Below are 17,523 nucleotides of genomic sequence, written 5' to 3'. Positions count from 1 at the left end.
ATTCTAAAAGAAAAGATGAACGCACAGCTAAAAAGCTCTGGGTTATCACATGAAATGTAAGGGGGAGCATTTCTATCAGCTAATTACCTTTTAAATAAGGTTTTCTGCAAGAAAAGGGACAAGACACCATATGAGTTATGGAAAGGTAGAAAACCATCTTACAACCACTTGAAAGTGTGGGGGTGTCTTACTAGCATAACATATAATGGTAAGTCGAGAAATATGTGTCGTCGACATAATACTGTTAAACAAATTATCTCAAACGGAGTTATCTACATTGTGGATATGCTAACTAAGGCTTAAACCGAGATCATGTTATTAAAACATTGAAAGGAATGTGACTAAATCTCATGAAAATAAAAGGCGCTATGTGAAGGAAAACCCTACCTAATTGACTGGAGATCCCAAGATCTAGGTTCAAAGGGCTAATTGCATAGACCTTATGAGGTCACTGTGGGGGTACTTATCCCAAGTCCGTTCCTATAACGTAAACAGTGACTAAAAAGGGGATAGGTTAAGCAATGCTTTAAATGACCATTGTGTGTTTCGGTGAGCCGAACAACATAAGTCACCTATGTGAGAGTGAAGTAAGGCCGCTTCAAGGAGACTATTGGGGCATAGTTCTCTCAAACTCTTACAGAACTAGGAGATGTTCACGGCTATATGAACATACCCAGGAGAACTAAAACCTTACCAATGAGGTAGTTGTGTGAGATATATCATCGTTTACACAAAAGGCAGAACAGTTCAAGGACATCACGTCTACTGGTCAACTAGTAAAGTAAATATACTTTCGCAAGGGAAGGTTCAAGGGTGGATACCTACCTATCCTATACAACTATCGATTGTAGATTCTATCACCACATCGAGTCAATGTTTTTCGATAAAACTATCAATTTTTATTCATGTGGGGGATTGTTGGAAAAATTACATTTGATGGTAACTTTGAGGCATATTCTCAATAGGTAAAGGTAGAGAGTTGAATCATAATTTTATGGTTTCATATTCTACTCCATGAGACCTTTACAACGGTATATCATATGCTCAAAAGGGTTGAGTGATGAATGAGAAATTGAAGCTCAAAGTAAGCTACTTAGAAATATTGTTGAGGAAAAATAAAAGGATTAAATCCCACATTGGTTAAATACCAAGTGTGGGATGTGTTTATATATGTGAACTCTCTTGAAAGGTTATATAGGGAAACTTATCTTAAGGAAACCATGTTTCACGGGCCTCAACGTTTCGTAAAATCTCAATTCTCATTTATTTCAATTGTTTAATATGGTTTTATTTTATTTTCATATTTGATAAATTAACTATAACTAATTCTGTCCATATATTATTTTATATGTGTTTATTTATAATTAATTTGGAGAATCTCATGGGGTTTTTTTGCCCACTTTTAGTAATTTACAAATGCGTAGGCTGGGGGGAAGTCATGTGTGTCCAAGATGCAGAGGGAGAGAGGAGAATATTATGCATGTATTTCAAGTATGCACTGTACCAATAGAAGCATGGATTGCCTTAGATCTCATATGGGTTACATCGATGCAGCATTTAGGAGACTGGGAATGGCTTACCTGGGTTTTCAGTAGGAGTACCACTGCTTAATGTCGTTCTTTCTGTACTGTCTTATGGGTTATTTGGACTGAACATAATAAGACTCTGCATGAAGGGAAGGTTAGTACTGGGAGAGGGATCGCTGAAATAACCTAGAGGTACATTAAAGAGATTGATTAAATAGGGGCGAGATCCCTTACCAAACAGTGGGCAATGTCTGAGTGGTGCTCACTGGAAACCCACTTCATAAAAACCAATTTTGACGTGGCTTTTGACTGTAGGTAGTGTAGATCGGCATCGGGATTGGTGAATAGGAATGACAGAGGTGAAGGTTTTGGTCTTGAAATCGTTGCTAAACATTGAGATTACATCGCCATTTGTAGCAAAGGTGCGTGCATGTTCTCAAGCGGTGTGGTTGGGCTTAGCAATGGGAGTGGACAAGTTAGAAGTGGAAGGCGATGCATTAACGATTATAAAGAAATGTCAGTCCATAGCCATTGACAAATCAGAAATAAGTGCATACATCAGAGACATTCATCACAATCGGAGAGGGTTTCAAAGCATCCATTTCAAACATGTGCAAAGATCAGCCAACATAATTGCTCACAGACTAGCATCAAAAAGTTTAAGAAGGAACGAAGAGATTTACCTAGAAGGCGTGGTGCCAAAATATGCTTAGGAATCGCTGGGACCGGGACATCAGAGAGAACGAGAACCCGATTGAAGAGTGTTTTAGGGTTTCTGAAGATCAAAGAGAGCGATGGATTGTGATCTTAGAAAAGATTAATCGTGAGCCTCGGAGAACTGTAACCGACAATAGAGGATTAATGAGCTTTCTAGAAAAGCTTGAAATGGGTAACAGTTCATTTTCGAACTGGACTAAGTCTCTTTTTTTTTTTACTTTCCTTTTCCTGCATAGATGTTTATGGATTAAGTCCGCTAGTTTTCAGCCCATTCTCTTTTTTTTTTGTTTGGATTTTGTTTTTGGGTTTATTTAATATAGTCCAATCTAAAGTTTTTTTCAAAAAATAAAGTTAGAAATAATATTTGGTACATTGGCAGTTGAGTTTTTAGACTCTACAAGTAAGGTCATGGGTTGACAAATGTTTTATAGAGATATAGTAAAAAGTTAAAAAATTAAATGTTAAAAAAATAGAGGCATGACAATTTTTAAGGCTATTTGTGGAATAAAAATATACACCATTATGCCAAATACTAATCCAAAGTTATAAGATTGAATAAAAAATTATATATTTTTTAATTTAACTTTGACATCATATGTAAAATTTAATGGATAATGTGAAATTTAGTTGTTAACTTTTAGATATTATTTTGGGTTCAAATTAGCTCCTTTTTTAGTCTAAATAGGCTCTTAACCTTTTAAAAAGAGTCAAATTGTTTTGTATAATAGAAATACTTACTAAAATATTAATTTATGAGATAATGTCACATTTGGTACCTGTACTTTTATAAAAAAATCCAATGTGGTACCTGAACTATATATATGTGTTTTAATATGGTACTTGTATTTTTGTAAAATATCCAATGTGGTATCTATACTTTGAAAATGTCTAATTTGGCACCTGAACTACCAATAAGTGTTTTATTATGGTACCTGATGTTAATAACGTTAGTGAATTGCTAAACCAACCAATAAAAATATGACACATTGATTTTTTTTTTCAAACCATCAAGTCCACATGGATAATAAACATTATATGAAAAATAAATAAATAAATCAAATCAAATTTTAAAACAAATAACTAAACATAAGATTAATAAAAAAAGAAGTAAATATTAAAGTTACATAAATAAAAACGTCATCTTCTATGTTTAAGTAAATGGTCATAGACTCCGAAGTGTGTTCCATTTAGCATAATATTTTTAATAGATATTTGAATAATATTCTTCTATTATCCATGAAAGCACAAGTATTCTCACATAAGTTTAGTACTTACTTTTTTTATAACCAATTGTTTAGCTATCTGTTTTTAATTTAATTTATTTTTTTGTTGAATTTTGTATTTTCTATGTAGACCTAATGATTTGGAAGAAAATTTTACGTGTTAAATTTTCATTGACAGATTTAATAATTCACTAACGTTGTTAACACTAGGTACCTTAATAAAAATCATTTTGACAGTTCAAGTACTACATTAGAAATTTTCAAAGTACATGTACCACATTAGATATTTTATAAAAGTATAGATACCAAATGTCACATTATCCCTTGATTTTTTAAAGATGTTGGTATGACAACTCACGTGGTAGTTCACGTGTACTTTATGCTGATATGACATTACTTATCTTATATGTCACGTCAACAAATAATTTTAAAAATAAAAATTAAAAAAAAAGCATAAATTACACATGAAATATAGGTTGTTATGTTTAAAAATTTATCGTTTTAGTCAACATTTCTATTAAAAAGATAATTCGACTCCTTTTCTAAGGTTGATGGTAAAATTCAATTCTTTTTAAAAAATTAAGAGTGAAATTTAACTAAAATAATAATGCACATATTTAAATTATGTTATGGGTTGATGTTAATTAATAATATTTGTTGAAAACTTAAATATCGCTATCATTGTTTCAAGACGAATTTTGTATCTCATATATTTGTAGGAGAAAATGATTGTGATATTATGAAAGATAATCTACAAATTGTAAGTAAGAAATTTAAGAAAATATATAGTATATGTTATAAAATCTCAACCTCATTTATGTTTAAAAATTTCCACCTTCTATATTTAAAATAGTTACCTAATGAAAATATTGTATAACAAAACCAAACAATTTAAAATTATGTTGTTTGGGTGAGGCTGTGGTCACAAAACTTCTCGACGGCGAAAAATGAGGTGGATTCCCAAGTTGTTTGGGTGCGGCTGCCTGGGCTACCAGAAGGATATTACTCGAATTTTATCCTGAAAGCGATTGGACAAGCAATTGGTCCAGTAATCAAGATCGATGAAAATACAGACACTGCTAGGAGGGGACGTTTTGCGAAAATGGCCATTTGTGTGGATCTGAGGAAGCCACTTCTGTCCAAAGTCAAAATAAATGGACGGACACAGAGGATCGAATACGAGTCCTTCCAAATGTGTGTTTCGGGTGCGGACTATATGGGCATAATGCTGCTGCATTCCCGAAAGATCGGGCACCGTCGCCGATGGAGGAAACAACCATAAGCACACAGGCGGCGAATGATCAAGATCTCCAAAGAAGGGTTGAGGAAGAAAACTACGGGCTGTGGATGCTAGTGGAACGCCGACAGCGGCGTAAAGGTAGGAGTGCAAGGGACAGAACGGACGTGAATCATGGCGGATCTGTGGGAGGATCTCGTTTTAATGTTTTAAGCGAGATTCAGGGAGAAACAGACGCTGTTGAAGCAGTGGTTAATGAAAAGAGAAGTGAAAATGGATCCAAAGTGGCGTTTGGGAAAAAGAGAAACGGCTTGAAGGCTAAAAGAAAGGGTGTGGTAGTTGCAAGTGGGCCAAAGATGGGTTTTAAAGTATTAAGACCCAGTACTAATGTTGTTGGGTCTTGAGGTGATGGAGGGCCGAAAAACATGGGTGATGGCTCAATAATGGGTCAAAGAAGTGGGCTTTTGGAGACAACCCATTTGGCTTTCAATTTGTTCAAGTTAAGGCCCTTTTAGATAGCAACAAAAGTAGAGCGGTGAGGATTATTCAACCAGGGCGGGCCGGCTCTTGGGAGTGGAAATGGGAAATTTACATTTGGAGAGACAAGTATGGCTGAAGAAAGCACGGGAAACTTCCGACGCCAATGGAGGAGTTCGAAGCAACACGGCCATGAGAAGTGGAGGGAGTTCGAAGCAATCTTTGGTAGAGGTAGGGACGACCATGAGGGAGATTGTGGGGACATTGAGCGTGACAATGGATTGAGAAACTCAGCTGTTGGAGAAGCTATGGCGGTTGAGGAGTTTGACGGAGCGATGGGCGGGCAAGCCGAAACAAGTTGTTGATTTGGTTTGTTACTTGGGTCGCTGCATAATTCCATTATTTTTACGGATATAAAGTTGATGTTTTGGAATTTCCAGGGTACTGGCCATCCTAGATTTCATAGTTTTGTAAAGGAGTATAGGAGGGATTTTGCACTAGATTTATTTTGTCTTATGGAAACCCGGTTAAGTGGAAATAGAGCTGATGATATAATCAGTAAATTAGGCTATCAGAACTCTTTTATAATTGAACCAATAAGCAAAGGGCGATCAGTTTTCTGGTTTCAGCAGTTTATGCTAGTCCTCAAGCTGCAAAAAGGAAAGAGTTGTGGAAATTTCTAGATTTGTTTGTTGAATCTGTTAATGAGGCTTGGTTTATAGCGGGAGATTTTAGTTCGGTTTTGAATAGCTCGGATAGAAAAGAGGGTGCAGTTTGTGTAAGAGCTGGTTGTGACCTTTTTAAAGGGTTTGTATTCAATCATGGAATCAGAGACGTGGGGGTTTTGAGTCCTCGCTTCACGTGGAGTAGAGGGAATTTGTCTCAAGACTCAATAGCGCTTTATGCAGCTCGAAGTGGGAAAATTTTTCACCAAATTATTCTATTTGGCATCTCCACAAGTTGAAATCTAATTATCGATCGATTTTGGTTGCTCCTCGCAGTAAATAACAAAAGGGTGGCCAACGATCGTTTAGATTTCTTGCCAAATGGTTACTTCACTCGGATTTTAGAGAACTTGTTAAAAATCATTAGAAGAGCGATCTTGAGGTTGCCTCGATTTAGGAGTAGGTCACAAAGGTGGTGCAGAAGTGGAATAAGGAAATTCGTGGTAATATTTTTGGGCGGAAAAAGGAGTTGGTTTCGGAACTTAGTCGAATACAAAGAATCTTGGAGGTTAGGTTGTCATCACGGTTGATCTCGTGTGAAATCACGTACTGCTTGGCTAACAAATGGAGATAGGAATACAAAGCTTTTTCATAGTCGAATGATGACAAGGCGGAGAATAAATAAAGTTGAGGGATTAAAATTCGATGAAGGGGAATGGTGCTTTGATGATGAAAATTTAAAGTTGCATGCTATCGACTTCTTCCAGAAGCTTTACATGGCTGAGGAACTTGCAATGGGGAATTTTCCTTGTAGAGGTATGTAATCTATGGCACCTCTGAAAGCATCGGGTATTGATGGGTTCCACGTGAAGGTTTACCAGTCACAATGGGAAACTATCAGGGAATCGATTTGTTCGCTAGTTCGAAAGGTTCTTGGGGTGCAAGGTTTGGATCCGAAGATTACTAGAACTTTGATCGACTAAATGATCGGAGGTCATCTCTCAATTCTGACCAATTAGTTTGTGTACGGTTTTGTATAAAATCATCACTAAAACTATAGTGAATGGACTTTGACCAATTATGGCCAGTATAGTTAAGCAAAACCATGCAAGCTTTATTGCATGGAGGAGTATTTCAGATAATATCATTATTGCGTAGGAGGCCATTCACAACATGAGGACGATCAAAGGAAGGAATTGTTGGATGGCTTTGAAGGTGGACTTGGAAAAAGCTTACGATGGAATTCGCCGAGGGGGGTTTAAAAGACACTTTGATGGAAGCAGGATTTCCACATTTGTTAGTTATGTGTGTTTACCTCAAACTTACAAATCCTCTAGAATGGTGAAGTTTCTCAACTGTTTTGTCCCACACGTGGAGTGAGACAAGGAGATCCCCTTTCACCTTATTTTTTTGTACTGTGTATGGAGCGCTTTGGCCACCTAATTAAGAGGGCAGTTGAAGGAATGAGTGGAGTCGTCTTCTTTTATTGAAGCAAGGGTAAAAAATCTCGCACCTATTTTTTGCTAATGACTTAATCCTATTTTTTTTTAAAGCAGATATAGGTCAAGTTGAATGTGTTAATGATGTTATCAATACTTTTTGTTGTTTCTCTAAATAGAAGATTAATAGAAGTAAGACCCAGATTTTCTTTTCCCATAATACGTTGGAGGAGGTAGCTTGCAATAATACGGAAAAGCTTGGTTTCTCAATAGTGGATGATCTTGGAAATTACCTTGGTATGTCGATATTCCATCAAAAAGTTAGTTCATGAAATTTTGACTTTGTGGTTAACAAGATTTGCATTAAGCTAAGCAGCTGGGAGGCCAAGAATCTTTTAATGGCGGGAAGAATAACTTTGGTGAAATCGGTCCTTTTTTATTTACCTAATTATTTCATGAGTACAACTCATCTCCCACTATCGATTTGCAGGAATATTTATAAGTTAGTTTGATATTTCATTTGGGGTTCAAGTGAGGATTTGAGGAAACCTTCTCTTATGAATTGAGCTGACTGCTGTAGACCTTTAAGCAATGGAGGGCTTGGGATTAGAAGCCTTGTTGATCATAATAAAGTTTTTTTTTTTGTTAAAACTGGATTTTAACATTATTGCAAATACTAAAGCATTGTGGGTACGTGTGCTGAAAAGCAAGTATAATATCCAATGAGTAATGCCGAATTATATAACAAGAGGATGCTGCTCATTTATTTGGAGGTCTATTATGAAAGTTTGGCCAGATGTGATTAATAATACCTATTGGTTGATTGGCGATGGTCGCTTGGTGAACTTTTGGAATGACATATGGCCTAGAAATATTGGACCACTCAAACCCTTTTTCATAGGCGTTGGTCAACTGGATGATACGCTTAAAGTATGTGACATGACAGATACAGAGGGTAAGTGGGATAGATGTTGGTTAAGTTCTCTGCTTCCTAACCATGTACCTTGTCACATTGCAACTATACTCCTTGTATAGATGTAGGAGCTAGCCGAGTCAGCTGGAAATGGTCGACTAGTGATGTGTTCTCTTTGGGGGAAATTATAAGAACTTTTCTAAATTTAGCAATTTTGATCCTAATGTGAAATGGGAGTTAGTTTGGAAAAGTAAAGCTTTGCAATGAGTTCGGGTATTTCTATGTCTGCTATGGCAGAGTCGGATTTTGAAAAATGGTGAACGTGCAACACCCTCAACGCTGCCTAAGAGTTTTGGCTAAGTTAAGGGCGTTACATTGATCATCGAAGTGATCCGGTAAAGCCATTCTTTTGCTTAGCCATTCATTAATCAAATCGACTTTACTTAGTAATCCAATTACAACATTATTAATGTAAAGTTTTGAGAAAAACAGTTAAAACTTAAAAAAACTTTTCAAAACTGTAGTATTTTGGAAAGCAGCGAAAAACATGATTAAAAAGAATAGTTTTCTAAACCAGTTAACATGGAATTATCAAAGTATTAACTAAGTGCCATGCTTAAAAATTTATAAGCTAAATAATCCCAAACCACAATTATAAAAGCAATAAATAATTAATAATTCACAACCCGATAAATAAACCAATAAAATGATTAAGGAAAGCTTTAATGGAAACTTTTAAATAATAAGGAAAAATGAGGTGCTAGTCCTAGGTTCCTCCGATGCCATTCTAAGTCCTAGTTTTTGCGTTACTTGAGAGGTAAGGAAAATGGAGTGAGCTTATGACAGCTCATTGTGAGTCTAATTTTTAAACCATGATATATAATTGTTCAAACAATAAAGCAATTTATAACATCATAGCAAATTAAGCATAGTGTAAGAAACATTTAGTAAATCAATGCATGTACAGGTTATGATCATGATGCAATGCAATTATAATTTTAAGTTCCCACCCATCCATCCTATCCGCCTTCGAGCATCGCTCGACACTTCAAAACACATATCAATAACTGACCATCTCGGATTTCCCGGTGGCGATGATTGTTCACTTGTCATTCGTGACGATGACTTTTACTACAATAACTTACCATCTTGAGTTGTTCGGTTTCGATGGCCTTTTTAAACTACCATCTCGGTTAACGCTATTTCGATGATATTGTCGCCTACTTTGTGCAACACTAACTTTCGATGTGGACTTGATTTCCACTTTGTCCTCCATACCCAATTTCATGTAATTATGCACATAAACTCAGCATATCATGTTATTTATCAACAATTGATACTATGATTGTCAAGCACATATATCATTTCATACTCTCATCAATGACATGTATTCAAGCACTCATTCATATCAATTTCACATATACAATTTCTTCATACAAACTAAAAAAAAACTTGTATCTGTATACTAATATTAGGTTGTTAACATGCTAGTTCGACTAACACACATATATCAGGTTCACATATAGGGTTCGCACATACAAGGTTCGCATAATAGATCACATAAGGCTTCGTGTACTAAATTACATAAGGTTTTACATGAAGGTTCTCATATCGGCTACAGTTCGTCTATCAATTTATAACAGAGTTAGTATGTATACCTATTTATGTAAGGGTTTGCATACTAGATCACATAAGGGTTCGCATACTAAATCACATAAGGTTTTGCTTGAAGGTTCGTATATCAGCTACAGTTTACCTATCAATTTATACAGATTTTGTGTGTATACATGTTTATGTAAGGGTTCTAATGAAATTAGAGATGAATACTCTAATCTATTAAGGAAAAACTCATTCAAAAGTATGTATTTCTTAGAAATATGTACAACTATGCATACATGAAGGATTGAATCAATTAAAGAAAGGATATCTCTAAATAAAATCCCTAAAAATTAGTTGTAATCTCTAAATTTATACTATTCAATGCTATCAAATAATTAAAGATTCTCAACACTCCCCCTCAAATTGGTGCATAGATGTCTCGCATGCCCAACTTGCAAAGAAGATTATGATAAGTCTTACAATTGAGCCCTTTAGTAAAAACATCAGCCAACTATTTTTCGGATGCTGGATAAGATAGACTTAAGGGACTTAAGGCACCACTGACTACTTTGAGTTATGCTAATGGCCGTTTTGTTGTCACAGTACAAGGTTGATCCATTTTCGTTCAACAACTTTAGCTCTTCCAATACCTTTTGCAGCCATAAAAGCTTACAAACACCTTGAGCCATGGCCCTATATTCTGCCTTTGTGTAACACCCCTTAACCCCAAGCCGTCGCCGAAATAAGATTACGAGGCATTACCGGATATCTCAGATAATTTACAAATAATTCTTAAATAAAAAACAAACATATTATAAAATGATTATAAATTCATATAAATTTATGCTAATTGGCTTCATTCATTTTTTAAAAAAAAATTCGACAGTATTTCTGCTTATTTTTACATAAAACCCCCTGTAAATTTCAAAACACAACCAACCCAATTCCATTATTTCAACCAAGGCATTTATATACTTAAATATACTTAAATCTTACTTGACATAATGTCTTAAGAACTTAATTAATAAAAACCCAATTATCTTTTCTAATCAGCTCGTAAAACTATTCAAACCATTTTAGTTCACTATTAATGCCATAAACAATTTCTATTATTTCACCACTTAAATCATCAAATCACCTAATATCTTACTTTACAACAAAATTATATAACATACCAAAATAACCATTATAATCCTTATGTACATGCCACTTTCACTTAAGGAAGAAAACATCACCAAAATCTTTATGCTGGAGTCGGGATTGATCTGGATGCTGAACCAGAACCTTTGATTTCTATCGACTTGCGCACGGAAACAACCGTACGCTGAGTATTCGAACTCAGTGGTATTACCATAATTCAAATTATAATAATAACAATAAAACATAGTCATCAAACATATCATGCACAAATCATACATACAAGTTTAAACTCAAATTTCGTAATACAACAATAACAATTTATCAATTAATATCATATATCCACAATTTGAGCTTTGAACATATCATGAACCTTAGATTCATTTCTCAATCTCATATCACATTTCAATTCACAATTCAACTTTTCATTTCATTTCAATAGCTCGATTGATCAACTCATTCAGTTTATCATTTTATTATTTACCCTATTAACAAAACTCGGCTTTGGCGGATACACGGATCCAACCAAACACTCCAGTATGGCACCTAGTGCCTCATCGGATAGTTCGAAGCAATAGTTGACACCCAATGTCTTATCAACAAAGCCGAAGAAAGTTGGTACCTAGTACCTCATCGAATCTATCCGAAGAAATATAGTGACACCCAGTGTCTCATCGGCTCGAGGTCGAAGTATCCCTGAACTCTTCCAATCCTATGGCATGCCAACTATATCCGACTCGGCCCGACTAGTTAATAGGGTATTTAAATCACATATAACCCCAATTCAATCACAATTTCTCACATTTTCAATTCAGTCATTTTTCCACCTTTCAATCAATAATTAATCCACAAATTCACACATTTTCACAACTTAATACATTTCCATTCAATTTAATATCAGTCACAATTCGATTCAAATTCACTTCCTGCTTTCAATCAACAAACAATTCAAATATTAATTCATATCAATTATTCAATTTAATTCCCACCTATCTTAATAATAATAATAATAATAATAATACTTACCTCATATTTCATTTACCAAACACATAAATTAAAATTTAACATTTAATAATAAATAACTTAAATTATAGTAATACAAACCGTGATTTTCTCGAGTTTACTCCTCGATAATCTTCTCTTTTCCCTTCCGTGCCGATGCTTCTGGTTCTTTGCTAGCTACGAAAATAATAATAATAATTTACACTATTAATTTCAGCACTAATTATGATAAATAATTGAATTTCTATTCAATTTATTCCTTATTCTCAATTTAATCCTAACTAAGTCCACTTACTTTCCTAATTCAATTCACACTCTATTTCTATTCAAATTTCATCCAAACTCAAATGTAACTATTAATATTTCAGCATATTTTCCTAATTTTTAATTTCCCTCAATTTAGTCCCTAAAACATAAAACTTATAGTTTCTTTTACAATTTAATCCCTTTATCAATTCTAACTTAAAATTCATTCAATTAATCCCTAATTCAACAATTTATTCAACATGAACCATGCTTAAAAACCTGTGAACTTACAAAATATCAACTTAATTCCATCAAAACTTTGTTTTAAAGCTTCTAAATCATCAAAACTAAATAAAAAGGGCTCAATTGACTTACCAATCAAAGCTTTAAACCTTAAACCTTTAGTTTTTCCTTTTTCTTTTCTTTCTTTCTTTTTCCTGCTCTGTTTCGAATGCCTCTGTTTCTTTCTTTTCTCTTTTTCTTTTGTTTTGTTTTTATTTCTTTTTATTATTTACTTTATATTATTTTAACATTTAACTAATATAGATATTTTTATTAATATAATATAATAATTTCACATATAATCTATAAATACCTTTACTTAAAATTTAAGAAAATATAACATTATAATACAAGTGTTTAAATACATGTTTTACACATGTACTAATTTTATTGCCATACATTTGTCACCATCTTATTTATTTCACAATATTATAATAATAATAATAATAACATATTTTAACACATAAAAATATTAGATTTTTTATGCTTATGCTGCCTCAAATTTGGCAATTGGCATAATTTCCTATTTAATCCCCTTTATTTTATTTTAATCTATAATTAAACTTTCACTTCTATTGTAATTTAATCCTTTTTGCTAATTACTCTTAATTAAGCTAAATTCACCTATCTAAAACCTAATTAAACACACAACTAGTCTAGTAAATATTTCTAATAATTATTTTTGAACTCAATTTACTAAGACGGAGGCCCGATATTATACTTTTCCGATGCCCGTGAATTTTGGGTCATTACACTTTGCACTTGGTCAGCCACAACATTTTGTTTCTTGCTCCTCCAAACGACTAAGTTTCCTTCCACAATAGTATAATACTTGTTGTAGACCTTCTGTCATCAAGAGAGCTAGCCCAATCTGCATCTATAAATACTTCTATCTTGAGATGACTATTTTAGATAATGGAATACCTTTGCTCGGTGCATACTTTAAATAGCACAAAATTCACAATACTGCCTGCGTATGGGCTTCACGAGGATCAAGCATAAACTAGCTTACCAAACTAACTGCATAGGATATATCAGATCGAGTATGAGCGAGATAAATCAATAGTCCGACTAGTCTTTGATATCTCCCTTTATCCATCATTTCACCAAACCCTGCTTGTAACTTGTAATTACTCTCAATAGGTGATTCTGCTGGTTTGCAAACTAACATGTCAGTCTCTGTCAGAAGATCTAAGATATACTTTCTTTCATAAATAAAGATTCCCTCTTTTGATCTAGCCACTTTTATTCTGAGGAAATATTGTAACTTTCCAAAGTCTTTGATTTCGAATTCCTAAGCCAATTGCTTCTTAAGGCGAACCATTACTTTTTCGATAGCTAAACGAAACCATAGCCTTGCTAAATCTGTTAAACTAGGCTCTAGGAGATTGCTTTAGTCCATATAGGGCCTTTTTCAGTCTACATACCTTCTCTTGAGTATCTTTATTCTCGAATCCTTGAGGAAATTTCATATACACTTCTTTTTCCAGGTCTCCATGTAAGAAGGCATTTTTACATCAAATTACTGTAAGTCCCAATCGAGATTTGCTGTACATGATAGAAGGATCCTAATCGTGTTCAATTTAGCAACTTGAGCAAATGTTTCTTGATAATCCACTCCATATGTCTGAGTGAATCCTTGCGCTACTAATCTGACTTTGAGTCTTTCAATTGAACCATCAGCCTTATACTTGATAGTAAACACTTATTGGCAACCAACCATTTTCTACCCCTTAGGAAGATTAACCAGTTCTCATGTCTCATTTTTTGCTAAAGTCCCTATTTCTTCAATCATAGTCTTTTTCCATCTTAGGTCAATGATATCTTCTCTCCAATCCTGTGGAGCGGGCATAGAGAACAAAGACAAAGCAAAAGCTCTATAGGATAGGGATAATGAACCATAAAAGACAAAGTTAGAGATCAGATGTAAAGTGCAAGTTCTAACACCTTTTCATTGGGCTATTGGTAATTCTAAATCATTAGAAAACTCAGGTAATGAAGACTCACCTGACAGTGAAGAGTCAGGGCATAAAGTAGATTATATGATAGTGTCTTCTTTCTTATTTTCCTAGTGTATGTACTTAATCAGGCCTATCCAAAAATCATCCACTAGTCTTCTCTTGAACCAAAGTCTCTGATGTAACTAAATTCTCACTCGAAAGGGGAACGTAATAGGTTGTCATCTCTTCTTTTTCAATTACCTTCTCTAAAGAGATAGTTGTGATGAAAAAAGTAGGGTTCATCTTCACGAAATGTTACATCCATACTTACATAATACTTTCTAGATGACGGATGATAACATTTGTAACCCATCTATGTGGGAAAGTATCCAATGAAAACACATTTAACTACTCGAGGATCCAGTTTACTCCATGCCGAAGATGAATGAAGCAAACATAACCAAACACCTTCAGTGAAACTGGGTCATCCATTTTGCGCTATAAAGTTTCTATGGGACTTTTAAAATCAAGGACTCGAAGAGGTATCCGATTAATGAGATAAGCAGTAACCAAAATCGCATCCCCCTAGTAAGGTTTTGGGAGGTTCATAATGAACATAAGTGATCTAGCAACCTCCAAAATATGTCGATTTTTCTTTTTGGCAACATCATTCTGAGCACTTGTACCTGGACAACTGGTTTGATAAAAAATCCCATATGATTCTAAATAATCATTAAAGCTATACTCGGTTCCATTATCAGTTCGTAAAATCTTAACTTAGCATCAAACTGAGTAATAATCAATTTATGAAAAGAATGGAAACACGAGAAAACATCACTTTTGGATTTAATAAAAATACCCACATCATCCAATTGCAACAGTCAATAAATGTAACAGACCAATGATTACCAGATAAATAAGTAAGATGAGTAGGGCTCCAAACATCCAAATGAATAATCTAAAAAGGAACAGTACTTCTATTATTACGTAAAAGATAATTGTTTCTTGTATGCTTAGCAAAGTCATAGGCATCACAAACTAAAGAGTCTAACTGAGTTCTTGAAAACAAAGTGGGAAACATTTTGGCAAGAACAATAAATGATGAATGTCCTAATTGTTTATGCCATTGAATTATCTCTCAACTGACATCTTTATTATCTCCAAATAAGGCTTGAGACATATTGGGCGATCGATCTTGAAGATATAAGCCATCACACAATCTACCACTGCCAATCATCTTCCCTGTCTAGAGGTCCTGAAAGACACAGTGATCAAGAAAGAATTCAAGTTTACAATTTAAGGCTTTAGTGATAGTACTAACAGATAAAAGATTAACCTGGAATTTAGGAACATGTAGGACAGATGATAAAGTGAGATTGGGAGTACAAAGAATAGAACCTGTTCTAAAGACAAAGGCAAGGGAACCATCAGCTATTTGCAACTATCTTTAGATAGACAAGTAGTATAGTTAAATAAGCTTTTGTTTGACCTTATCATATGTCTATTCACACCAAATCAATAATCCAAGATTCAAAAGTAGATGGAGCATTTAAAATAGTACCTGATTTCGCATGATTAGACTTGGAATCGAGGTAGAGTCCAATTGATTTCAAAAGGCTTCAGAGATGTTGAATATCATCCTAGGTAAAACTCCCAACAGAAGTGGACTTGTCCTTTGTTGTCACAGAGTTTGACAAATTTTCCTAAGGCCGAGAATTACCCCCTCGTTTTCCACCATGAACTCGAGTAGGGCGACCATGCAACTTCCAACACGAATCTTTAGTGTGTCGAGGCTTCCCACAATATTCACACATCAAGTGATCTTTGTCAAACTTACCACCCGATGGACCATCTTGGTTAGCAATGAGGCTAGCTTTCTCAATAGGTGGATTATAAAGCATAACAACACGACGACTCTCCTCCTGTTGTACATAAAAGTCTGCCTCATGGAGAAAAGGGAATGGAGTTTTGCCAAAAACTTGAACCTGAATTTGATCATACTCAGTACTCAACCTAGCCAAGAAATAAAAAATGTGCTCGTTTTCCACCATCTTCTAAAATTTTTCGGCATCATTGGTACAAGATGCTTGAAAATCTTGATAATAATCAAGTTTCTACCACAACCCACTTAATTTAACAAAATATTGAGAAATCATTAGCTCCATTTATTTTGTACCATGGACCTTATTACGAATCTAAAAAATTTACGCATCATTCCCAACACGAGAGTAGGTGAGAGTAGCAACATTCCAAATTTTTTCCGTAGTATCAAGCAGCAAATAGGTTTTGGAAATATTAAGTTGCATAGAGTTGATAAACCATGCCATAACAAGAGAGTTCGTTGAATCCCACTGACTAAATATTGAATCAGTGAGTTTAGGTTTCGACATTATACTGGTGATGTAGCCCTACAAGCCACGAGCCTTGATAAACAGCTAGTAGGAAATTGACCAAGCAAGGTAATTATGTCCATCAAGCTTCACAGAACTAATTTGCAGCGAGGGATTATCGGTTGGAATCATGAGCTTCTCGTCCTTAGACATAATGCTAGAAAAAACTAATAATAAAAAAAGTTGCTTGGAAAATTAGAGAAAGAAACACCCAAAAAGAACACAAAAGAGATCCAAAAAAAATTTAGCCAAAAAACACCACCACTTATAGGAGAATGACTGGAAGGAAGTAAAGAGTATAGCTATGGCGTTGAAAAAAACACAACATGATAGTTTGCATACTAATTCACATGAGGGTTTGCATATTAAATCATATGAGGGTTCGCACAATATTTTCTAAAGGATCGCATGATAGTTCACCTAGGGTTCACTTAACAGTTCACTTAGGGGTTCACATAATAAATCCATAAGTGTTTGCATTCATAAGGGTTCGCATACATAATGGTTCTCATGCATAAGGGTTCGCATAACTTATTACCCTAATTTTTAATGACTCAATTTATACAAAATGGTTTAAGTTAGATCCCACACTGGGAGGAGAGGGATGAAATTGAAAACCTTAAAATCTTTTGGTTGAATGATGTGATTTAGCAATGGAGAAAAAGAATAGAGAATTTTGAGAGTTTTCTTGAAAAAAAATTCTTAAAAAAATTCTAAGTTTTTAAAAGAT

At 34.5% G+C, this 17,523-nt stretch overlaps 1 long non-coding RNA gene across 1 annotated transcript; it reads left to right on the top strand.

The window, feature by feature from the left end:
• The first annotated feature begins 4,185 nt into the window (after window positions 1-4,185).
• LOC121214694 (uncharacterized) lies at window positions 4,186-8,409 on the top strand. The gene is made up of 2 exons (XR_005910362.1): window positions 4,186-7,342; window positions 7,464-8,409. It is a non-coding gene; the product is annotated as an uncharacterized lncRNA (long non-coding RNA).
• Window positions 8,410-17,523: the final 9,114 nt, after the last annotated feature.

This window comes from Gossypium hirsutum, chromosome D02 (genome assembly GCF_007990345.1).
Source record: "Gossypium hirsutum isolate 1008001.06 chromosome D02, Gossypium_hirsutum_v2.1, whole genome shotgun sequence".
NCBI classification, from domain to species: Eukaryota; Viridiplantae; Streptophyta; class Magnoliopsida; order Malvales; family Malvaceae; genus Gossypium; species Gossypium hirsutum.
Note: the sequence above shows the minus strand (reverse complement) of the source record. Positions and strands in the feature narration are given on the sequence as shown.